At 37.3% G+C, this 25,951-nt stretch overlaps 1 long non-coding RNA gene across 5 annotated transcripts in view; it reads left to right on the top strand.

The window, feature by feature from the left end:
* The window catches only part of LOC132482909 (uncharacterized), a 155,312-nt gene that overhangs the window by 62,759 nt on the left and 66,602 nt on the right, over nt 1-25,951 (top strand). The gene's annotated exons all lie outside the window — the stretch shown is intronic.

The following is a 25,951-nucleotide window of genomic DNA, read 5'->3' as shown; positions in this document are numbered from 1 at the left end:
ATACTAAAAACAGGGCCTCCCTGGTGGCGCAGTGGTTGAGAGTCCGCCTGCCAATGCAGGGGATACGGGTTCGTGCCCCGGTCTGGGAGGATCCCATATGCCGCGGAGCGGCTGGGCCCGTGAGCCATGGCCGCTGGGCCTGCGCATCCGGAGCCTGTGCTCCGCAACGGGAGAGGCCACAACAGTGAGAGGCCCGCATACCGCAAAAAAAAAAAAAAAAAAAAAACTAAAAACAAGTTTCATGGTCTTTAATTAAATATAAATAGTGGAATTGTCTATGAAACTTTTGAAATGGTCAATCACATAAAAACATAGGGATATCCTTTAAGCAGGGGTCCCCAACCCCCTGGCTGTGTGAGGAAATGAGCCGCCCAGCAGGAGGTGGGCGGCCAGTAAGCGAGCGAGCGAAGTTTCATCTGCTGCTCCCCATGGCTTGCCATCGCTCACATTACAGCCTGAACCAACTATCCTCCCCCCACCCACTCTGTTGGTGGAAAAATTGTCTTCCACGAAACCGGTCCCTAGCTCCAAAACAGTTGGGGATCACTGCTTTAAAGCATATGAATTTCTAATATATTAATTTAGGTTATAGATGCTGAACTTTTTTTTACATAATAGCTCATAGGTAACCTTCACTATTAAGTATTTTATGATGCTTAGAATCGGAAACAATACAGAAGTTAACAAATTAAAATTGTTTTTTGTAAAATGTCAAGTGAGAAGAGAAGAATGTTAAATAATAAATACAGCATATTCACCACTTGGTTTTGAATATCACGCACATAGAGAAAAAAGACCCAAAGAAAATGTAAAAATTATTTATCAATGGTTAACTCAAGAAATAAGAGAGTCAGGGTGACCTTTACTTCCTCCCGTTCTCATTCTGTATTTCCAAATTCATTGCACTATGTATGTATTACTTTTAGAACTGTTTAAGAAGAAATGTGCCAGTTTGGATAATTTTATTTTAACATCTAAACATTGCCGAGTATTGTTAAAATGTTCAGGTTTTATGTAGCTTTCTGGAAGATCTAGGTGGCCATAAAAAGCTGAATATATTAGCGGAGGGGGAGTTTTCCCTCATCTTGAAATAATAATGATAAATAATATTTTTAAAGCATTAAATAATTTTCAAAGCATTTTTATGTACATTTTCTCCTCAGACCATCCTAACTCTCTAGAGTTGGTAGAAAAAAAGATTCTACTCATTTTGCCCAGGGTGGGGGTTGGAGAGTGGGAATTGAAATTCATGAAGTTTAGCAAATTGCCTGTTTAAGCCGTACACAGTTATTAAGTGGCAGGGCCAGAATCCTAACCTGGCCATTCATGCCATGGCCAATCTAGTGCTTTCCTCTATGCTGTAGGAACTGGACATATTTAAGAGGTAAGCACAAAAATGGAAATAGGTCTGAATCTTGCTCTAGTTGCAAATTTGCCTATAGACCTCACTGGAGCCTGAACCAGGAAAATCTATATGAATTTCTTTCTTCAACCCAAAGAAATGGCCATGTTAAATAATTCCTAGGTTTAATTTTAAAAAATCGATACTGTCTGTTTTTGCACCATATTCCAGTTTTGTGTATCTTGTGTCTCTCAACTTCTCCAAAGAACCATGCTTCCTACCTAAAGGATTGCATTGCTTAAGAAACAAACATTGACAATTCTGATGCTAACCTGAATTAAATAATATACCAATCATTTATGAGATCCGCCTTAGTATTTTTACACTCCTGAAATATCATCTCTATAACCTGCTTTCTAAAATAGTCTGACACCTACCGGGTACTCTTTCACTTCCTACAAGAAATCAAGAAAAAGGAAGCATTTGTGTTTTTAATTTTAGTGAAGGGTTCTTGATTTAAGAATTAGTCATTTAATGTCATTTGAAATTCAAGTGTGCCTCAAGTACTTGAGGTTCTTTCTGTATGACTTCTCCAGAGTTTTCACATATATATCATCATTAATTTCATCTTTCACTTGGGATTAGTACAAGAAAAGTTTTATTTACTACTATTTCTTAGTTTTCTTCATTTCAAATATTCAGTGCCTTGTCAAAAATAATATTACAGTCTTATACTGTTCATTGATAACAGATAATACCAAGAAATTGTGATTCTGGTTTTCAGTTAAAAAAACAAAATGAGAAACTAAAGAAATAATTACTATAACAGTGTTTTTCTCCATTTAGCCAATCAGATATTCACATCAGTGAGTGTTAGATTTTGAGACTATGAATCCCAATACTAAATGTTTTATATATTCAGAGAAGTGAAAAATAATAATTATTATGCTTCCTCTGTGCTAAATACTATTTTAAAACCAGTTGGAATCCCCCCTGACAACAATCCTAAGAGGTAGGTTCTGTTTGCACCTATTTTACAGCCGGACAAACTGAGGCACAGAGTGATTAAATTATTCATGGTCACACAGCTAGTAAGGCACAGATACAGTATTTAAAATCAAGTCTGTTTTTGTGAGAGTCCACATTCCCAACCCCTGTAATGAAAGCGTGTGACCCCTACTATTTTCTATGTACCCATTTACTTGCTTTGTGGAAAGAAAGGGAGTGAGGGAAGAGGAGGGAAAGGGAGGGAGGGAAAGAGGAAAAGAAGGCGGAATGGAGGGAGGCAGGAGAATTGTCAAAATTCTGCCAGCTTGTTGCTACTGTGTGTTATTTCTTATAATAAGGTTGAAAATAAGGACTTGTAGAGATTTACATAGAAGAAATAATTTTAAATTTCCTTAAGGGAAGTCTCTGGTAATATTATCAGATGGTGACAGCAAGTGAATTTCTGTTTAATTCTATTCATAATTAAAATGCTATAGCAGGCTCATATTTGGAACAAACGCAGTTCTGTTAATTCTCATAGTAATAATTCTACATTTCCTTAAATTTGTTATCATGTTTTTCACCCTCAACACTCTCAGCTTATTTAATTTTAGTACCTACTCTTTTTCAAAAGTCCATAAATTTTAGTTAGGCTTATATCATAGGAAACTTGAAGAAAGTTTAGAGCTTGTAACAGAAGGAAACCACCCCCTTCCCACCCCGAGCCCAGCTCTGTCCATTTCTATCAGAGCTACTCCACCAAGAATGGAGGAATTATTCTAATTGGTCAGATTTATGACACATTCTATTACATAGGGTGACTGTATTTGTTTAGAGGTACACAGCAACAGTTCCACATTTCTTCTTGTCCGTTGCCTGGTTCTGTGAAAGCAGGTAAGTGGAGTGAAGATCCTCAAAACCTAGACCTCAGTCTCTTGTTTCTGTTCCATTCCGTTCCACCAGGGTGAGCTTAATCCAGCAGAAGAGTGAGCTCTTCTGTGTTTCGCTGGATGGTTCCATGCAGATGAGTCAAGTTCCATTTTGAGCCTGGAAAATCTTGCATGCTGTCTCATCAACTTCTTCCTCTTCTGAGTGTGTCCTCAGAAAATGGTACCATGCCCCCAGTAAGCCTTGACCACAGCTCTGACTCAGGGTTATTAGGAAGGAATTCCAAATCTCAGACATGTTCTGTATTTTAATCAACAGATAATTTGTACTTATAGTTAACATTTCCTCTGGATTAGTCACGTGTTCTTATGCAGTTGGAACCTATTTCTGTCTTCATGTGCTTAAAGCTAGGATGAGTATGGATTTTAATCAAGATAATTTAGAAATTTTATTAAGTGTTTCTTATGTGGCAGGCACTGTTCTAGGTACTGGTGATAGAGTTTTAAACAGAGTGGTTACAATCCACACTCTAAGAAAGGGTACTTAACATGAAAATTCATATAGGAAAGATGTACAGAAATCATACGCAAAAAACAAGAGTCCGTTTAATATGCATGGTTGGCATCTTGGGGATAGAAGAAATCTAACACAAGGAGTTTTACAAGACTGATGATATTATAGTCACTTCAGTTGAACTTTGTTTTATTTAAAACAAGCAACCTTTTTCAAACCAAGTAAAAAAATTATTGACAGTAATTGTACAACTTTGTAGCTCCTTATTTAGTAAGGAGAGGGTGCTTTGACTTATGATATGAGGGAATTTCAGTATTTTGATAAACTAACCTTCAGCATTTTAGAAATTAAGCTTTTTCATTGATGGAAATTCTAATATTTGCCCATCAGTTTTATTTCATGCCTCCGAAATTCGATTAAATTTTCCAATTTTAAGTGAAAACCTGGCATATTATCTATTGACACTACAGTTCCAAGTTTTATCATAAGAAAAGGTGGGTGAGAGGAATCCCCAGCTCAAAATCCTATGCAAATTTGGATTCTGAAAGTCTTTTTTTGATTGATTAGTAGATGTTGGTATCACATTATTTGCAATGACAGAGGACATTGTCAAGTTGTTATTAGCATTCATTGCAGCACCGGCTTCTGAGAATTTAGTGGGTTTTTTTAAACCACGTTTTCTCCTCTTGACCCATGACTCCAACTCTCAAAATATCTTGACTCATTCATACATCATACATTCAAGAAATAATTACTGATCGCATATACTATTCCAGATACCAAGCTGGTCACTAGGGAGTCAAAATGACTAAGGCACAGGCTTGGCTGTCAAGGAGACCCCAATGTAGTGAACCTTTGCTTCTTACTCTTCAAGTGGCATTGATCCTGTGTAACCAGAAGTAATAGGGAATTAAGTAGCATTCATATTGTAAGTAAATGTAGATTGAGCCAGATGATTTTCCAAAATCAGGTTTAATCAGAGATAGGGCAAGAGTGTTCTTTGGGATTTTTCCTTGATGAGCATTGTTAACTATCCTTGAGATGCAATAATAGAAGTCAGTGAGTGATTTATCAATTTGGTTTCCTATGGGAACCAAGATGAAGGACGTTTCCTCCTTGAGTCATTGACTTTCTACAGAGATAGCAAAGGTGCTTCAACTTTCCCAGAAAAGCAATCACCAGTAAACAGCAGTGATGGTAGATGTGGGTTATTTACTACCATGGGGTTGAGAATATTAGTGAGCTGCATTTTGACCACTTGTCAAACATTTTGACATCTTGGAACAGAAAGTGTTATTTAAATATAAAAAGCATTTTCTGTTGAATTGCTGTTAGTCATCCCTATGAGGAAATGACCTATTAAGTAATAGATCGGGAATAAGATTGATTTCTGCTAAAGAGTCCTTAAAGTAGCTACATGTTTCAATTTGTGGGTGTTTTTCAACCATTTGTAAGTTACCACAGTAAAAACCCCATATAAAAAGCTCTCTGAATTTACTTTCCAGCATTCTTTCCTGGGCTTTCTTTCTCTTTCCCCCCCCCTCCCTCTCTCTCAGATCAGAAGAAGAGCAATGGGTCTCAAGCTTTAGCTAGAATCAGAAGGCTTGTCAAAACAATGATTTCCGGAGCCTCAGCTGGGAATTTGCATTTCTAACAAGTTTCTAGGAGAAGCTTCTGCTGCTGTTACATATTTGATGAACCACTGCTCAAGTAAAAGGAATGGGAATTTAGGAAGTAGAAAGATGGAGAGCTATGAAAAGCTGAAGTCAGCTTCTGATCTTCTTCACCAATCTGCCCAAGCTATTGGGAAGATAATCACTACCGCCCCAGGGAAGCGTATTGAAAGTCACACCGATTAGAATGGGCATCATCAGAAAATCTACAAGCAACCAATGCTGGAGAGGGTGTGGAGAAAAGGGAACCCTCTTGCACTGTTGGTGGGAATGTAAATTGATACAACCACTATGGAGAACAGTATGGAGGTTCCTTAGAAAACTAAAAATAGAATTACCATATGACCCAGCAATCCCACTACTGGCACATACCCAGAGAAAACCATAATTCAAAAAGACACATGCACCCCAATGTTCATTGCAGCACTATTTACAATAGCCAGGTCATGGAAGCAACCTAAATGCCCATTGACAGACAAATGGATAAAAAAGACGTAGTACGTACATAAAATGGAATGAACTTGGGTCATTTGTAGAGACGTGGATGGACCTAGAGACTGTCATACAGAGTGAAGTAAGTCAGAAAGAGAAAAACAAATATCGTATATTAACACACATATGTAGAATCTAGAAAAATGGTACAGATGAACCGGTTTGCAAGGCAGAAATAGAGACGTAGATGTAGAGAAGAAACGTATGGACACCACGGGGGGAAAGCGGGGCAAGGGTGGTGGTGGTGGGATGAATTGGGAGATTGGGATTGACATGTATACGCTAATATGTATAAAATAGATAACTAATAAGAACTTGCTGTATAAATAAATAAATTAATTTAATTTAATTTAAAAAGTAATTGGCCCTCCTCTGAGTAAGTGATTGCCCGAGGGCATCATGTTGAACACTCTTGACTGTCCTCTTAAGCCCAGGTTTGCAGTGAATGAGCCATTTAACCTCTCTTTACCCCAGTCTTTCTAGATTACAAATAGTAACGGTAATTTCCCTTCCCTCTTGTTAAAAAACAAGACAAAACAAAAAATACGCAAATCCTGATGGTGCTTTCCCTTTGTGGAAAATTCTTTGGATTTATCCATCTATTACTCTGATGTAGTAAAGAAGAAATTTAGCAAAATTTCTCTCTGTCCATAAAGATTTTAGGCTTTTAAGCTTAACTCTTCAGCAAAAACTATCAAATGCCTATTCTCCACTGCCTGTGACTAGACAGTTCCTTGATTCTGTCTAAGAGGTGGGGAGCCACAAGGGAACAAGTACTTAAAGAGACTCTAAAAGGCCCTATCTTTTCTGCACCCCCTTCGCCACCACCAGCTCTCCAGTTTATCCACTGCTCTTCTCACTCTTTCCACACCAGGAACACCAGCCTCTTAGTTTGTACTTTCAACACTCTACGTCCTCCCATCCAAAGGCCCTTGCATTTACGATTTCATCCTCTGGAAATGTTCTAGAAAAGTAATCCATACACATATAAATAGAATATGATACTAGAGGTTATGATAATAGATAGGATATGACTACCTTCAAGTCTCTGGTCAAATGTCACCACATCAGTGAGACCTTGATCATCCTATAAAAAACAGCTGTTGTGTATCCCCATGCAGGTGCACACATTAACCTACACATGCTCCATTCCATCTCTGATATAGTTTTCTCCATATGTTTGTTCCCGTCTGCCAAACAATATATCAATATTTGGGTATTGGTTTATTTTCGGTCTCTTCCCTAGGTAGAATGCAAATTCCGTGCAGGTAGAGTCATGATTTTTTCACTGCAGAACCTACAACAATCATTGGCACATAAGAGTCACTCAGTAAATATTTCTAGGGTGAAAAAAAGAAAGGTGATATATCCTTACCTTAGATTATCCACTGCACATTTTGGCATCCTTTGCATTACTTGCTCAAATGATCTTACACTCCAGTCATACGTACCTATTGGCAGTTCTTTAGGACCACCATTGCTCTGTATGCCCTCGTGTCTTTTTTAAAATTTTATTTTATTTTTTTAACATCTTTATTAGAGTATAATTGCTTTACAATGGTGTGTTAGTTTCTGCTTTATAACAAAGTGAATCAGCTATACATGTACATATATCCCCATATCTCGTCCCTCTTGCGTCTCCCTCCCACCCTCCCTATCCCACGCCTCTAGGTGGTCACAGGACATATATACACTCACTACCAAATGTGAAATAGATAGCTAGTGGGAAGCAGCCACGTAGCACAGGGAGATCAGCTCTGTGGTTTGTGCCCTCTTGCTTTTTAAATCTTGCTGTAGCCTCTGCCTAGAATGTTCACTTCTGAAACTTTTTGGTTGTCTTTCACACTTCTACATTTCCTTCAAAACACAAATCAGGTGTCCTGTTCTTAAAAAATATTTCATGATGAACTCATTCTTTCTCTGTGTCCTCCTTCCCACGCTGGCACCCTGTCCTGGCACTTATCTACTCATTATGTTATACTATTCTGTCCAGTTGAAACTCCTCCCAGCTTTACCAGAGACCACTTGAAAGCAGGGACTGCTTCTGACGTCAAAAGCACAATGCCCCAATGCCTGGCATATGACAGCTACTCATAAATGATCAATAAATGAACAACAACCCACCTTATTCATTTTTCTTATCGTAAGAAGCTGCTCTTCATTGCTTTAAACTTCTAAAATTGCCCTGAGGGATATAATAGTAATGAGTGTTCCTGAAAATCAAGAGAATGGACACTTATGATAAGTAGCTTGAAGATCAGCCAAGTGAAAACTGGAATAGCTCTCAAGGAAGAGGAGTGAGGCATTCAAGCTCCTTTAGGAGTAGCAAGTAGCAGTGATGCTGGTGTTCACACTGCCATGAAGAAAACCACTGCCATGTGAAGCTCCTAACACAAGTAAATATGTAGTATCTCTGAGGTATGTGATAGTATGTGAGAGTAGATCATGACAGAACTCTTCAGCAACCTTGTTTCTGGATTTTACCTCATCCAGCATCACTTGGTGTATGTTGAGGTAATGCACAAATTTTACTAGGTAATTAGTCTAGGAATTATTCCTCTAAGGTAGAAAGATGCTATCTTACTCCAATCATGTTGCTATAACAAAATACCACCAACTGGGTAGATTATAACAACAGCAATTATTGCTCACAGTTCTGGAGGCTGGGAAGTCCAAGACAGAGGTGCTAGCATGTTTGCCTTCTGATACCAGGAGGAAAGTGGAAAGTAGTCATGTATGTCCCTGCAGGTATTTGTAGGTTGTCTTCCACTCTGAGATTTCTCTGCTGCCTCCCCTCCCCTAAACAAGTGTCAGAGAGGATTGGAGCTCTATCTTCACAGCGCTTGCTGACTTTTCAAGAGAAACATTGTACAGATAGACCCACAGACATACTTAAATAGATATCCGCAGCTCTGTTGGATGTGTAGTATTTAGCTTCTTCGGTCTGTGTGTGAAACACTTCTAACATGCTTCCCCTCCTCCAATGCCCACAGGGCCACCAGTTTTCAGCCTGTTTTCTCTGTTCTGTTAAACACACCTCTTTTTCTAGCAGCTGAATGGGAAGGAGGACCCCCCTTTCAGTTGTCATCTTCCTCGAAACTGTTCACTCTAAACGAATTCTCACATTTCCCTTCTGAATCTATCTACCATCTCCCTCTATGTCCAAACTCCTCCTGATAGACAAATTTATTGAGCGCTTAAATGTATACCAGTTACCGTTTGTCAGTGGCATTTAACCCTCACAAATATTATCCACATTACACAGTTAAATACTGAGGCTTAGAGAAAGTAAGAAACTTGCCAAAAGTTGCACACTTAACAAGTGACATGTCCAGGATTCAGGCACAAAAGATTTGAGCCCAGAGGCCATGCTCTTAACCATGAAGTGAAACCCTCTACACAGGAAGAAGTTAACACCTGTTCAAGGGAAATGGAGGGTCCATACTAGCTCCCTTATTTATACCAGCTGCCCGAGGGGAAAGTTTAACAGAAAAGTGTTCCCATTTAATTTTTCTGTTTCTTTAACCATTGAATTAAATAATAACACGTCCTCCTTAAATGCAATCTCTCTTTGATTCAAGCTTTCTGATTATTTCAGAAACTTCAGTGAATAGTTTATATCTTCATAATTTTTTTCTTTAATTTCAGAACTTTGTGAGAAGGATAATGCTATTTTCTTTTAAGTGATTAGATAATTTTGTAATTTTCTATGCTAAAAAGTATACTTATACTATAGTATATATAAATTCTATGTATTTAGTGTGTACTTTTGTTAAAGCATTGTAAAATAACAACTGAATTGTACTCCAATAAATACATCGTTTTCCTCAACATTGACTTAATGTGCACTATAGTTCATATTTTTTTCTGATTAGTTCAGAATTATCAAATTAGAGAATTATCATTTTGAGACTGGTTTTTACTAACTCTAACTTCCATGTTCCTAATTTCCATGTTCCTAATGAATAAACTAAGCTTTATTTATCCTTAATATTTTCTGACCTCTTCACTTCAATTGAAATCTGGATTGTTTCAAATGATTCCCCTACCATCTCCACCACAAATTTAGCTTTCTCTTTCTCTAGTATAAGAAGAGCCAGCCTGCTTCTTACATTTATGCCACTTTCTGATTATTATTCTCTAATCTCTGTATTCCCCTAATTTTAACTTACTGTTAGGAAGTAAAGTTGGCCCTCTCTCTATTCAAACCACTCCTGTATCCTCCAGAACCAGTGCCTACTTCTACTTTCCTGAATGAGGTCAACTACACTTCACCAAGCTTAATGTTTTTTAATTTTAACTAATTAATTTTTTAAAAAATTAATTTTATTGAAGTATAGTTGATTTACAGTGTGTTAGTTTTAGGTGTACAGCAAAGTGATTCAGTTATACATATTCATATATCTATTCTTTTTCAGATTCTTTGCTCATATAGGTTCTCATAGACCAAGCTTACCAATTTTATAGTTTCATTGCCTGTCTTCATCTATGCCATGACCTCATTTCTCATTCACATCTCAAAATTAATCTTTCAGAACTCCATTGCAACAATGATCAGTGGTCCAATGAACTTGTATAAGATGACCAGAAGTTGAAGTATTGTAAGCATTAGTAATATAAAAGTCCAACTTCTGTCTGTTCTGCAAATGAATATATGTTTAATACTAAATATAGGTTTAGTACTAAAAGTTTCACCATGGTAGTGTGAGTCTTTCCAAAATTTATTACATTCCTATTATATGCCAAGCACTGACTTACTCTTTGATTTCATTTTCCCCCCAATTTTGTTTTCCAAACACAGAATGACAACTTGGTGGAAAAAACCCTGCGGTATATACCAAATACCAAGATGTGCATCCTCTGCCCATCCTCATTTCTGTATTCCCACTCATCCCATCGTAATTAGATTCTGCCACTTTTCTCCTGAGCCCTATAATAGTCTCATGTCTACTCACTTCCCATCTCTTTCCCGTCTTTTAATCTCAAATACAGTTCATAAATACAGAACGTCACCTGAATGATGTTCATAACTGATGGCTGCTTGCTTTCTTAAGAATGCTTAAAAGATGCAGTGTTGGAAGAGAAAGCTGTCACCACCTGCTGATTTGTGCCCAAAGTCTCAGAGGCTGAAACTTCTGCTTTCATAAATGGGGAGGTCCAGCACAGAAGTGAATTGAAGAAGTGCCATAAAAGAGCTTATGAGCCTTTTAAAGACTTCCCAGGAGATATACACACACACATACATGTACACAAGATGTTCAGTGTGATTTCAGAGAAATTCTCAGAGACCTCATATGTCTCGAACACTGGGTAAGACCTCTGCTTCCAGACATTCTAAAATTTACTCTTGAATAATGCAACCCAGAGAGTGGAGTACTTGGACCAAATTACTTATATCCCTTATAGTATTATTTCTGGCAAATTACCCCATCCGCTTTTGGCTTGCATAACACACAATTACAAGAGCTTCTTTTCTATCTATTGGTAGAGGTCCTCTTCCATCACATCCTGTATACAAAGACTATATAAGTGCACATAATGTCTTACATACTATTTCATAGGGTTAACAGATACTTGGTGTCCAATGTAGAATAACATGGACTATGGGCTAACAATGTTCTATAAAGAATAAAGTAGTTCTTTGTAAACTAGACTGTTTATATATTTCATACACACGCTTTGTTTCCCAGTTATTCTCTCTCATCACTTAATAAATTCTTTTGATGTCTTTTCTATATCATTTGTACAAAAGTGAAACAAAGCAAGATGTTTTTGATTGCTCCATACCTGGACAAAAGTGTTAGAATGGAAGCCTAGAGGCTTCTATGGTGGTAGCAGTCATAATGAAAATGAGAGAACCCCTAAATGGATGTGGTTTTCCTGCTTCAATTACCTGGAGATTGTTTTCCAGTGCTGACACCAGGATGTTCTGCATTTTGCTTTAGTGAAAGGAATGAGTGTTTCCTCTACAGTTTTAATTATAATTTTGTTTCCTCTAAAATGGCTATGTAATTTCATTGACCACTGAGTTAATGCAAAGTGAACTCCTTGGCCTGGCCCTCCAGGCACTCCAACTGTTCTAACCTATCCCTGCTGCTCCATCACCTCCCCTTCTCCTACACATGGGCCTGTGCTGCCATCAAACTGCACAAACCTCTCTTCTCTCAAGTGCTGGGGAGTTTTCTAATCTCTGTGTCACTTTTCATTCTGCTGATTATGTCAGGAATTGGATTTTCTTAGATGCGATGCATACTAAATCTACTTTACATGTATAACATGCTTATATAGTTAGTAAATTTGACAAAAAATTATTAAATGATACCTAATGATGACTACATTATAAAATCATATATATATGCTTTTTCATATATATTCATGTCTTTCAACACTAACCTCACCCTCTCCATTCTCATAATACTTAAAATATGCTTGCTTTATGTTTTCCAGGCCATTGCATGTGGTGCTCTCTTTGCCTGGACTTCTCTCCTTCCTCCGTTCTTCTACTTGCTACCACTTCCCCATGTAATGACCCGATTTGGAGAAGACTTGTTTCTGCTTCTCTTACGGGTTCCCTTAGTACCCTCTTCTAAGTTCTATTAATTCAGACTGCATTGTAACTCCCTGTTCATTGTCTTACTTGCTCATTGTGTCCCCAATGCCTATACAGCACCTAACGTTTGGAAAGTACTCAAATAAATGAAAGTTGGTGACATTGAAATACATGTATAACTGGTTTAGAAGAGTTAAATGATCATTGTTATTGAAAGTCATAAAGATACTTACACCTTTGACCCAGTAATCCAGGAGTCAAAAATTCACATGCTTTCAGGGTCAAGCAAGTAATCTAAATGTGCAATGTTGGCCTGGGGGAAGGCAATGGGAATACAGGTTACTGTACTTGCCTCACCTAAACACATTCAGATTTACACTTTTATAAATACTGTCAATACAAGCCAAACAAACCATAACCCCGGTCTCATTCAAAGAAACAATTCTGTAGAGGAAAAAAAATATTCATAATAATATTATTTGTGAATCTATCTGTAATCAGGAAAAAATGAAGACAAATAGCTAGTAATAGGAATCTGATTAAATTAAATATCGATTGTATCCATTAAATATCATGTATTCTTTAACATTAAAATAATCCCCCAATTGTAATATATGAAAAATGCTTTCGTTATTGGAAATGGTGAAGGAATAACACAAAACCCTGTGTTTGCTGTAATTGCAACCATGTAAAAATGTACATCCTTGTTTAAAACCAAAAGGATTATACAAAATGAAGATAACTATGTTAGGGTGCTCAAAATAGAAATGATTTTTGTCAAGTTCAGCATTTAATAATGCCGTCATTTTTCCAATCCTAGTCTCTGGAGAAAGCTTTGGCAATATCTCTTGGAGTCTTAGAAGATGATACCTAGCAAGCAGAACCAGGTGACTTTGGGTAAAAGCTGAAGAATATGAATTGTGGGCTGAGCTACAAATAACATTGTCATAGCACCCTCCAAAGATTTCATAGAAAAGGCATGACTTGGATTTCTCTCTTTTTTTTTTAAGGAAAATGACTAACAAGATCCCTTTTGAAACAGTTCCGATATAGTGCGGGATAAGATACAATAAGTTTGATAAAGAGTTTTGTCGAGAAATTGGGATAAACTGGCATAACCTTGAGATCAGAAGTGAGACTCCCTAGTGTAGCCTTAGCACATTATTTTGTGTGTGTATTGATTAGTTTTCAGTGACGTAACACTTATGTGATGCCAATCTGCCTTCCCTGCAGATAATATTTATTTAATAATAAAATATTAAGAACAATATAATAATTCTATAATGATAATAATGGTTATTGTTAGTAAAAAAGTTCAATTCTCCTTGTTAGGAGACATTTAATATATTTCTCTGATTCTTTATAAAGGCTTGATTATCTGTTCTCAGGGTTCTTCTGTGATACTATATATAACCTCCTGGAAACAGAGGACTGTGGAAATACTGATAGTATCAACGGAAATCATTGTAACTTCTTTGGAAAGGGCGTATTCCATCAGTCTCATTGCCTCATTTGTTAAGCTGAATCGCCATCCTCAGTGACAGATCTTTTCAGTGTCCAAACTTCCTGCAAGGATTTATGTTATTAACCCCATTCTGTTTGAGTTTAGATCAGGAGTGTCCCTTAGGTTATTTTAGGAACCCAGGTTTCCTGTAGTTTGCAAAAGCTGGCCCAGCCCACTGGCAGAAAATCGGCTTCTGATAGCATAGTCCTGTGGTAACAACTTTGGTATCTTGCACAGATAAGCAGCCTTGATATAGGTCCATGTGGTTAAGGAGGAAGACATTGTCAGTAATTACTTTTACGGGGGAAATTCTAGTTAGCAATTTTTTTCCAGTTCGAGGTAAACATGTAAATCTGGGCTTATCATAAATAGCAATATATCCAAAGTATCATTCTCAGACTACACACACATTTTTGACTCTAGCTTTCTGTGTAACGTTAGAAAAACAAAGAAACAAAAAAGCATAGTCAGATCACCTGTTACCTCAAAATAAGGAGCTGTGTGGCAGCATCAGGAAGCATAATGAGTTAAGCCAGAGTTAACAAGGAGCAGGGCTGAGTGTGAAACCCCTGCAGTTCAGGCCTGATCATTGAAACTGGCACCTGATTGCCCTTACAAGTAATACCTGTTCACTCAGTTCTTGAAACAATCAAATATATACCGTAAATATCATGGTTCTGCTAACACCTTTTGTATGTTTTCTGAAGCCACTGGTAGAACTAACCTTTTTAACCATCTGCTGAGGACAGAAGTCACGTTATAAGTCAAGTGGAACTTTGAGTTCTATTTCCATTTCTAAACATTTGACCACAAAATTAAACCTCAGATTCTTAAAGAAGAATTCAGTCTTCTGGGTAAGTGGGATCTGTCCACTCGTTCATTCAACAGTTACTGAGCTGCTGCTTCATGTAGAATGTACAAGTGGGTTAAAAGATGTTTGAGGAGATTACTGTCTCGTTAGCCATCCAACTAATGATCACTCATGCTGAAGTTTTGAATCAGAAAAATAAAAGAGTTGAACCAATATTTGTTAAATTTTGCACACAAATAGCCCTAGGGAGCACAGAAGGGAAGACTTTTTCCATTGAAAAAATGTATGACTTTTCTGAATAAATTAATATGTATCTTAATCATCTACGTTTCAAATGAGGAAAAGATTAATTTAACAGAATCATTCTGTAAAACCCCTACTGCTTTGAATCCTATGAAAACTTGTTGCTAATTTGAGGCTTTCAAATTTAAAGTCATAAGATAAGTTGAGCAGTCAATAACCTTGAAATTTAGGAAAGTGACTGACATGGACTAGCCAGAACGTTTTTTGCAGTAATTTGATTTATAACTCTGCCCTAATCACTCTTAAAAATCAGCTAGACAGTAAAAAGTTCTCTACCTTCAAACCTCTTGATGAAGTTTTGCAGATTAATCTGAATGGGTTGAAAGTTTGATGAAAGGATGGAGAGCATCTAAATTTAGTTTTTCTGGATAGCCACACACAAAAGAATGAGACTAGACCACTATCTTATACCATGCATAGATATCAACTCAAAATGGATTAGAGACTCCAATGTAAGATCTGAAACAATAAAACTCCTAGAAGAAAACATAGGCAGTATTCGCTTTGACTTTGGTTTTAGCAATATCTTTCTGCATATGCCTCCTCAGGCAAGGAGACAAAAGCGTAACTAAACAAATGGGACTATTATCAAACTAAAAAGCTTCTGTACAACAAAGGAAACATCAACAAAATGAAAACCTACCAAATGGGAGAAGATATTTACAAATCATGTATCTAATATCCAAAATAGATAAAGAATTCAAGCAACTCAACAACAAAAAAGCTAACAATCCAATTAAAAAACAAGCAGAGAAACTGAATAGATATTTTTCCAAAGAAGGTATATAGATGGCCAACAAGCATGTGAAAAATGTTCAACATCACTAATTATCAGGGAAATGTAAATCAAAACCACAGGGAGATATCACTTCACACCCATTAGAATGGCTATTATCAAAAAGACAAGAAATAAGTGCTGGAGAGGAAGTGAAGAAAAGGGAACCCTTGTGCACTTTTGGTGGGAATGTAAATTAGTGCAGCCACTATGGTAAATCACATGGAGATTCCTCAAAAAATTAAGACTAGAACTATCATATGATGTAGCTATTCCACTTGTGGGTGTTTATCCAAGGAATACAAAAACACTAATCTGAAAAGATATATGCACCCCTGTGTTCATCACAGCATTATTTAGAATAGACAAGATGTGGAGACAACCTAAGTGTTCACTGATGGATGAATGGATAAAGAAGATACACACACACTTACAATGGAATAATAGCCATAAAAAGATGAAATCTTGGCATTTGGGACAACATGGATGGACCTTGTGGGTATTAGGTTAAGTGAAATAAACCAGATGGAGAAAGACCAATACCATATGATTTAACTCATATGTGGCATATAAAAACAAGCAAAACAGAATGAATGAAGAAACCAAACTGAAACAAATAGATACAGAGAACAGAGTAGTGGTTAGCAGAGGAGAAGGGGGTGGAGGGAGGGCAAGATGGGTAAAGGGGGTCAACAATATGATGACAGTTGACAACTAACCTTTTGGTGGTGAGCACACTGTAGTTTATATAAATGTCAAAATATAATATTATACACATGAACCTTATGTGTTATAAACCCATGAAACTAAATAAATAAAAATTTAATAAATAAATTTACTTTCATTAACTTATGAAACAGCAACATACTTTGCCCAATTTACTTAGGTTCAGAATTTTCATTTGTACAGTTTGAACCAGAAGAAGTACCTTTTTATTGGTTTATTTTTTTCTAAAATTCTAGGACTAAATTGTTATTACAATGTCTTCACAAAATTATTAATAGAATGCCTCCATAATTATCTCACGTAAATATTTAGATATATAGCTATGCATTAGCTGAATTTTCTCTAACTCTTAAAATATTATTTCTAAAGGTATATTTCAGGTTAAGAAGGATTAAGCTGCAGAGATATAATGTTTAATGATATTTCTCAAGTGATAAGAACTTACTATCAGAAGCATGTAATGTATTAGTACCCTCATTATGGAGTTCAGATTCTCTCTTCAGCAGAAAATGCTCAGGGCATATGTGAGTGATGATAATTTTTTTTCTATGCCTATATTCCTATAGCATTTCTTATCATGATGTCATTGTGTAACTGCATTTAAAGTGGGCTCTTAGGGACTTCCCTGGTGGCACAGTGGTTAAGAATCCACCTGTCGGGGCTTCCCTGGTGGCACAGTGGTTGAGAGTCCGCCTGCCGATGCAGGGGACACGGGTTCGTGCCCCGGTCCGGGAAGATCCCACATGCCGGGGAGCGGCTGGGCCCGTGAGCCATGGCTGCTGAGCCTGCGCATCCGGAGCCTGTGCTCCACAACGGGAGAGGCCACAGCAGTGAGAGGCCCGCGTACAGCAAAAAAAAAAAAAAAAAAAAAAAAAGAATCCACCCGTCAATGCGGGGGACACAGGTTCGATCCCTGGTCCGGGAGGATCCCACATGCCGTGGAGCAACTAAGCCCATGCACCACAACTACTGAGCCCATGTGCCACAACTACTGAAGCCCACGTGCCTAGAGCCTGTGCTCTGCAACAAGAGAAGGCACCGCAATGAGGAGCCCGCGCGCCACAACGAACAGTAGCCCCCACTCCCCGCAACTAGAGAAAGTCCACGTACAGCTATGAAGACCCAACACAGCCCAAAATAAATAAATTTAAAGAAAAGATGATTCTTTAATCAATCAATCAATCAATCAATAAAGTGTGCTGTTAAGCATTTGCCAATTAAAGAAACTCAACATAAAGACCCAAAGACCCCATCTGAGTTTGCTAAATGATGCAGTGTTAATAAAACTGTGGCTCATTGGAATCTAGTGTGTTACAGGATTTTTTGCACACTTAGCTCTTCAACTGATTTGGTTTGGATTCTAGTCAAATTACTTGGTACCTTGGTTAAGTGGGCTTGTGAAAAATACCTGATATATACAACCACTTCCTATGGAGCTAATAGCTATGTGTTTGCTAAGTATTTTGTGAGAAGAAAAGATCAGAGAGCAAAGAAAGCTGGATTTCCTTAAAAGCACTGAACTGTAACATGTATGTAAAGACTGGGTAATTACTGGGCAGAAACAGGCCTGCCAGTAAAAGCCAAATATATGCAGCTCCCTTCTTCTGCTGAAAATCTGTCCTAGTTTCATGTTAAATTATATATTAAAAGAATACTGCATTTTTCTATAATGATGTTTTTATAATATAGAGGGTGTTTCTGACCAAAGACTCTACATCCACAATATATGATAAAAGCAAAGGTATAATGATAAAATATCATACTCAACTCATTTAAGTAGTAAAGTATATTCTAAACCTCATAATGGACAAATACAGTCACTGTGAGGTGGTTCTATAAGTCTCTAATATATTTTGAAAAGGTATATATCATGTTCAAACCAATTTCTACTATATCTTAAATTATAACTATATAAAATGAACACATTAACTTTAATGACCACTTATTTACACTAATATAAGTCTGTTCCCCAACAAGAAAGATGTACATATGTATATGGTTGTTTGTATGAGTTAGATAACTGGCATCTTTTAAAAAATTGTTCAAGAAAGTTTGAAGGAATGAGTTTTCATGTAGCATGAGGAGGTAATCAAAATCATTCTCCCATATTTCCTTAATTCTAAGGTGCCATATGTTGTATATGTCCTTAAGTTAGTGAAACTTTTTTTGGAAAGAAATAGCAAGTACACCCGATGCGCACATTAGAAGGAAAATTCTGGTTTTATAAATTTTATAATGAAAAAAAGAAAATGGAGTACATATTTTTATTTACCTTAGAATTAAATTTGAATTTAAGCTTAATTTCTACAGTAACCTTTAGAAATTTTTATTATGCATTCTTTCTTGATGATAATTTGTAATTTGCTATGATTGATTTAGAATTTCCAAATTTCCATCCATTTTTAGAATTCAAAATTTTGGCTAAAACCATCAATTATTGGAAATCCTCTCAATGTAGACTGTGCATGAGGCCAGTACCTGAGCTGATCCTCTAGGGAGCTTCATGGAGAGTATAATAAGGGGAGCCCTTGTTGAGTAATTTATAGTTGATTAACATCATCACGAATTGCTCCCAACTTTATTCATGATTCTGAACACTTGAGATAATTGAAATACCAAAAGAACGAGTATAAAGCTATTAGGACGAGTGGATACTTGAGCCTACTCACAGTCTCTTGGAGGCAGAGGCTCATTTTGTGCATAAGTGTAAAGAAATTTATTTTTGGAAAAATAATTCTAGTTCCAGTTAGAAGATGGTGAACTCAGAGATTTCATTTATCACTGCTCAAAGTGTTTAGAGCCATTGAAAACATTTCCCCCTAGACATTGACATGATGGACTTATTTTAATCAGCAATTACAAAAGTTGACCAAGTGCCAGGCATCAGTGAGTAGATTATTGGGCAAAAATCAGTTTTTTCCCCTTGTACAAAACCTGGATGCATCCTGTCCAAGGACAGACTTAAACAGGCAAGGGAAAGTTTATTGAAAACGATTGCAGTTGGAGAGAGAGATTGGACTAAACTCTGCTGAAACACAAGGTGGGACAGTTTATCAATTCTGGAGTGAGCTAGTGGACTGGTACTGGAGGACATTAGGAGGAGACTGGTTAATGTGATTAGGCCATCTGTGTTTGCTAATCAGCACTTATTGAAGTTAGACTCTTGCCCTCCCACAGAGAATGCGGTGCTATCTTTCTTGATGATTACATTTCGAAAAATGGCTCCCATGTCCGTGAGAAAGACATTCCTGGGTTGTAAATCTGGCAAGATTACTAGAAGAAGATTTACGTGTCAAAGGGGTGAAAAAAGAATTTGCATGTTTTTTAGAGTAAATGTTCTAAATAAGGGGAGGTCAAGGGCCTATAAGTCAGGAAGAAACCTGTCTAAAGTTTTATTAAGCTGAAAGGAATGTGAAGGCTGTCTTGGTCAATCTAAACCTTGAACACAGGTAAAGATGTTTGCCAACTCTAGAGAAAAGCCTACAAGTACGGCAAGCTCCTTTACCTTTAATCTCCCATCCTCCCTAATCTGATTTAGATATTTCCCTTGTGTTGTCACAGGCTTACCAATATCACAGAATTTATCAGGTCAAATTGCAATTTTTTGTCTGTTTACTACTCTTGACACTAGACTGTAAGGTACCTGAGAACAGGGATCCTGTTTACATTTGTAACCACAGGACCTACTGTAATTCCCCTTACCTCAATTAATGCCTGCTAAAATAAACTGAATTCTAAAAAAATAACAGAAAAGTAGCTGAGATAGGAAATAAGAATGTGGGGATTACAAAAAAATTAAGAGCCTTTAGTTTAGTAAAATGAAGATGGTAAGGGAATATGATCAGAAGCCATATATTCCTAGAAGGTATGAAATTTTCTAGTAAATCCTAGAAAACTAGAAGTTGGCCACACCCAGTGGAGATAGGAAAGAGGGCTCACATTTAATGTACACTATATGGTAGACACTATGTTAGCATATCAAATTTAATCCTTTATCTGTGAAGAAAGCACTGCAAACCCTATTTTATAAGTAAGAAAACTGATACCTGGAGTGGCCATATACCACCTACAGAACAGTGAACCAAGATTTAACCACTCACCTTTATGGCCCCAAAGCTGTTAAATTTGGCTGCCTTAAACATAAATTATAATAGTTTAAGTTTAGGAGAGAAACATGATCAATACTTTTAACTTTGCATATGAGATGATATCCCTAAGAAGGGATCACCCTCAAAATATAAATAGAATCAATAAGTATCAGATGTGTCTTTAAATACTAGAGACAAGCAAGGTTGTAAAGAAAACTGGTGATGTTTGGGGGTACCTTGCAAAACTTTTGAAGGTGGTGTCACCACAAGGAGACTCTGTCTCTTGGTAGCACCATCAGCTCTGCTTCTGGATTGGATGGATTTTGAGATGACATTAGAAGTGCTCTTCTCTTAGAGTTAGGACATTCTCGGATTCTTTAGTAATGAAATACCTTTGATTCTTTGCTTTATCACCAAAAAAGATGGTTTAAAGGAACAACCTTTTTGTTTTTCCAGATACACACTGGGAATGCTATTTACTAACTCTCACTACATGCTAGAGATATGATGGTAGTCCCCTTATATATCGCAGTATACCGTACAGAAAATATTAAGGCTACTGGCATCAGTCCCATATGGTTAAATAAGCTATTTAAAGGAGGATATTCCTGAACTGGAGAGGGATGTCTGGGACAAGAGCAAGCAGGATGAGGATTTAATCAACAATTTAGTTTTCTCTGGAAGCCTGATAAAATTCAAATACCCATGTCTCGCTTACATGGGACTTATTTTTCAACATAATATGGCTTGACAATTTTTCTTAAGAATTTGGGATGAGAAGGAAAAACATAATAATTTAATCTAGTCAATAAGAGGAATATTGATGTTCCTCATATTTCTTTGAAGTCCTTTGGTAAATTTCTTGACTTGTCATCTGACTGACTTTTACCCTTTTCTAGAAAAAAAGCATACCGGGAGGAAGTAAGACCTAGTGCTTTTTAGTGTACTCTTGGCATTCTTCCAACTCTTCTGGAAAACATCATTCTTTCACTTATATTCCTGTCGAACTGTAAGTTGAAATGAAGAACCCTCTTACCCAGCCTCTTACACGAAAGTATCACGATATTCTTTAAAAGACCCTATCCAAACAGACACATTTTAAATAATTATTAGTTCATCATCATGACCCAACAAGACTGCAGGGTTGCTTAGCAACAGAATCAGGCACTCTTAAGAGGAACATGCGTGGGAACAATGGTGAAAAGTGATGGAGATCTTACAAAGGCAAATTCTTTGAATTAAATCTTTGTGAAAAGACATCACGGGGAAAATGAGTTTTTTAACCTAAGAATTGTTTCCTGAGATTGATACATTATTTCATAGCTAAACATCAACCACTTTCCATAGAATAGATAGAACAATGGAACTTTTAGTCTTTACATAATTTAGGGCACTGACAAATCATTATTTATCAGTGTTAGCTTGAAAGTGAATAATATTTCTGTGTTGTCCCATTATCTTTAAAACTGTATAGATACATAAAGAAAGGAAGTTACATACAAAAATAAATACTGAAAATGTATTTGATTAATGATGTTCTATTTTTATGTCATACATAGACTATAAAAAATTGTATTCTTTTAAATTTGAACAAGATATAAGTATATATATATATATATATATATATATATATATATATATATATATATACATACATACATACATACATACATACACACACACAAACATGCATTATCTATCTAATTCCCATTTCCAGTGGAAAAAGAAAAGAAAAGAAAAAGCCTGCAAAGCATTGTCTCTTTGGGAGTCCTAGATTGACTAATTTTTGACTAGTTTGACTGAATGGGCTGATTTTATACTACAATACCTGTAAAGGCACTAACTTGCTTCTATCAGTAAATGGAAGAAAATCCAGTACATATGGGCTCTGTTGATGCAATATGTAAACACCCAGCAAGTTCAAAGAGTAAGCTCAACATCCTGGCAGAAGACCTCAACTTTGACCCTAGTCCCATCTCTGGCTTGGACAATTCACTTAACCACCATAGACCTCATATTCCTCATCTATAAAAGGAGGCCTCCAAGATTATTTTCAGCTCTAAAATTCCTAAAGTTCATGTCCATCAACTCTAAGTAGCATCATTCTTTTTTTCTCACAGAAGAATTGTTTGTTTTACTGCATTGGTTATTTGACTACTGTCTTTATGTAAATACTAGAAGTAGCAGGCTTGTTCACCAATACATTCAGGTATCAGGCAGAAAATTTTCAATACTGGGTTTTTGTTTGTTTCTTTCTTCATGGCTGATTGCATGTTGCAGAGCTGATTTTTAGTTTCTGGAAGTTAAAAACATGCAGGTGTAGATATAATATGCTGCAGCCATTTATATCACCAGCCATAATGTTTTAAAACAACTGGCTTTTTTGCATAGTCTTTAGAAGAGGGTTAGATGAGCACTTCTGTTTTCCTTTTCTTGAGAAGTTTTATAAAAACACCAAAAGGTCATCTTTAAACTGTCAGACAAGATTAACAACAAAATCTTGGAAGACAGCCAGTCCACCAAGGAAACAAACCCAAAGGACTCTTTACAGATGCAAATCTTAAATAAGCAACAGAACCTGAGAGTGGGGTGAGGGCAGGGGAGAGAAATACTTTGTAGCAAAGAAATACATTCAAGAGATGCCTCGTGGCCTTGAACTGTTGGAAAGGAGTAGCAGTAAACAAACCTGGCCCCCAGCAATTGCTAAAGGGCACATTCATTAGGAAGTTGGAAGCAAGAAGTCTAAGATCATGAGTCAGAGAAGCAGAATCATGAGCCACACCCACACTGGGTTCTATATGCTATTGTTAAAACAAAGAGAAGTTGATGTAAATATTTTAATTGCAAGGAATTGAAAAAGTGGTTATTAATCCCACTAGTTGATGCCAGGCCAGGTTTCTGATTATACAACTGAGGATGTAGCTCTATAGTCCTGACAGCTGGGTAGTAGAGAAGATGCAGTTTTCTTCCCACAAAAATACCACTTCTCCTACTAACACTTCTAAAGGGAGAGAAAGCCTTTAACAGAGAACACATTAAAGGATAGTCACAGTTATTTAAAACCAGAAACTTAAATATTGATGGAAGAAGCAAGTAGGTTTAGGAAGAGAGCAAGCTACAGAAATTGATAAAAGCTTTGCACTTTTAGTTGAAATTTTTAAAATTATAAACAGAAATGGAGAATTCTCTGCCATTTGTATTTTATCCAGTATTCAACTAAGTGGCCTATTAGTTTAGTAGGATGAAAAGTATCTTGCTGGCAAATGTGGAAACTAATACTGAAACAAAACTATAAGGCAGAGACATATTTTTGTAGCAAAGGATTTCACCAGCGCTGTCAGGGTTGACACAAGAATCATATTATAGGGGCTTCCCTGGTGGCGCAGTGGTTGAGAGTCCGCCTGCCAATGCAGGGGACACGGGTTCGAGCCCTGGCCTGGGCAGATCCCATATGCCAGGGAGCAACTAAACCCGTGCGCCACAAGTACTGAGCCTGCGCTCTAGAGACCGTGAACCACAACTACTGAGCCCATGTGCTGCAACTACGGAGGCCCACGCGCCTACAGCCCGTGCTCCACAATGAGAGAGGCCACTGAAATGAGAGGCCTGTGCACTGCAACCAAGAGTAGCCCCCGTTTTCCGCAACTAGAGAAAGCCCACGCGCAGCAACGAACACCCAACACAGCCAAAAATAAATAAATTAAATAAATACATTTAAAAAAGAAACTGTCAAGGTTATCAAAAACAAGAAAAGCCTGAGAAACCACCACAGCCCAGAGGAGCCTAAGGGGGCTTGATAACTAAATGTAATGTGGTGTCCTGGATGGAAGCCTGAAATGGAATTAAGGACACTAGGCAAAAGCCAAGGAAATCTGAATAAAGTACAGACTCTGGTTAATATTATTGTATTAATATTGGCTCGTTAATTGTAAAAAAGCTACCACACTAGTGTACGGTGTCAATAATAGAGGAAATTGGGAATGAGATATATAAGAACTCTGTATTATCCCCTTAATTTTTCTGTATATCTAAAACCATTCTAAAATAGATATAGTCTATTAGATAAAACAAAAAAGGTAATGATGAGTTGATTGTAACATCAGACTAGTGATACTTTGAGATAACTATAAAAACTGCCTTAGGAAATTGTCTGTGGTATCTGCTGGGGATATAGTCACAGGTACTCCTAATATTATTGTGGTTTGTTGTCTGCATTTAGATTTAAAGGACATGCTAAATACTAAATTGCAGCTAGAGGTTAGTGAAATTAAAGATGTAATATTCCCATCCAGATTCCACATACACTTTGATACATATTAAGAATCCCCTGCTCTTTGGTGAGGTCTAATTTTATGAAAGTGAAACTCAGAGAGATGAATTAGGTTGTTCCAGCTTTTAAAAAGCCCGCATTCTAGGGTCAAGAATTCTTACTGAGCCTTGTTGAAACTGTTTGCTACACTACCCCCTAATTTTGGAACTGCTAAACAGAGAGTTGGGAACTCTTCCTAGATTAAAAGTACTGCCTTGGCCTTGTGCAATTATACTGTTTAGGTTGCTGGACAAATCCAAAGATAAAACTGGCCTGGACCTAGTGATGGGCAATTCCAAAAGCAAGCTGAATGTGAGAAGTTCACTCACAGAGAACCCTAGTGTCAAAAAGCCTCTCTACTTGGGAATGGCTGAACACCGGGAAAATAAGCCCTGGTTCAGCTGTAAAGAGAGCACATCCTTGGCCTTTTTTCCCCCTTAAGTCCGGAAACTGATGATCTGGTCAGCTTAGGAGAGGGAGGGAGGGAAGGAGGGAGGGAGGAAAATGAGAGAGAGAGAGAAACCTGTTAATAGGTGGTGCCAATTTAAAGAGAGAAGGAAAGGGTTTCTTATATACGTATATGCTAATATTATTCCTAAAGCCAATTCTGATAAATCCTTCGGGAAAGAAAGAGATGCAGCCACCTGTTAATGTGGCTTCAGCTTCTTTGTTTCCAACTGTTACAGCGGTCACCAGACCAGCCATTCCACTTGGGGCGGGGCCAGGGGGTTAGAGGGGGAACATCTGTCCACTAAGGACACTACTGAACAGCAACAAAATCTTGGGGCGACCCCTCTCTCTTTCCTCGAGTGCTTTCGCTAGCCGGTCCTACTTCCCCACTCCTTTGGGAGTTTCCTGTTCCATTACGTAGGCAAGAGGGCGGGCGAGAGGTCCCAGCTTTCCTAATTGTGAGTGGTTTGGCTGGGTGTGTACGTGCGAGTAACTGTGTGTGTGTGTGTGTGTGTGTGTGTGTTGAGGGAAAGTGGAGCT

This window comes from Mesoplodon densirostris, unplaced genomic scaffold (genome assembly GCF_025265405.1).
Source record: "Mesoplodon densirostris isolate mMesDen1 unplaced genomic scaffold, mMesDen1 primary haplotype scaffold_101, whole genome shotgun sequence".
Taxonomy (NCBI): Eukaryota; Metazoa; Chordata; class Mammalia; order Artiodactyla; family Ziphiidae; genus Mesoplodon; species Mesoplodon densirostris.
Note: the sequence above shows the minus strand (reverse complement) of the source record. Positions and strands in the feature narration are given on the sequence as shown.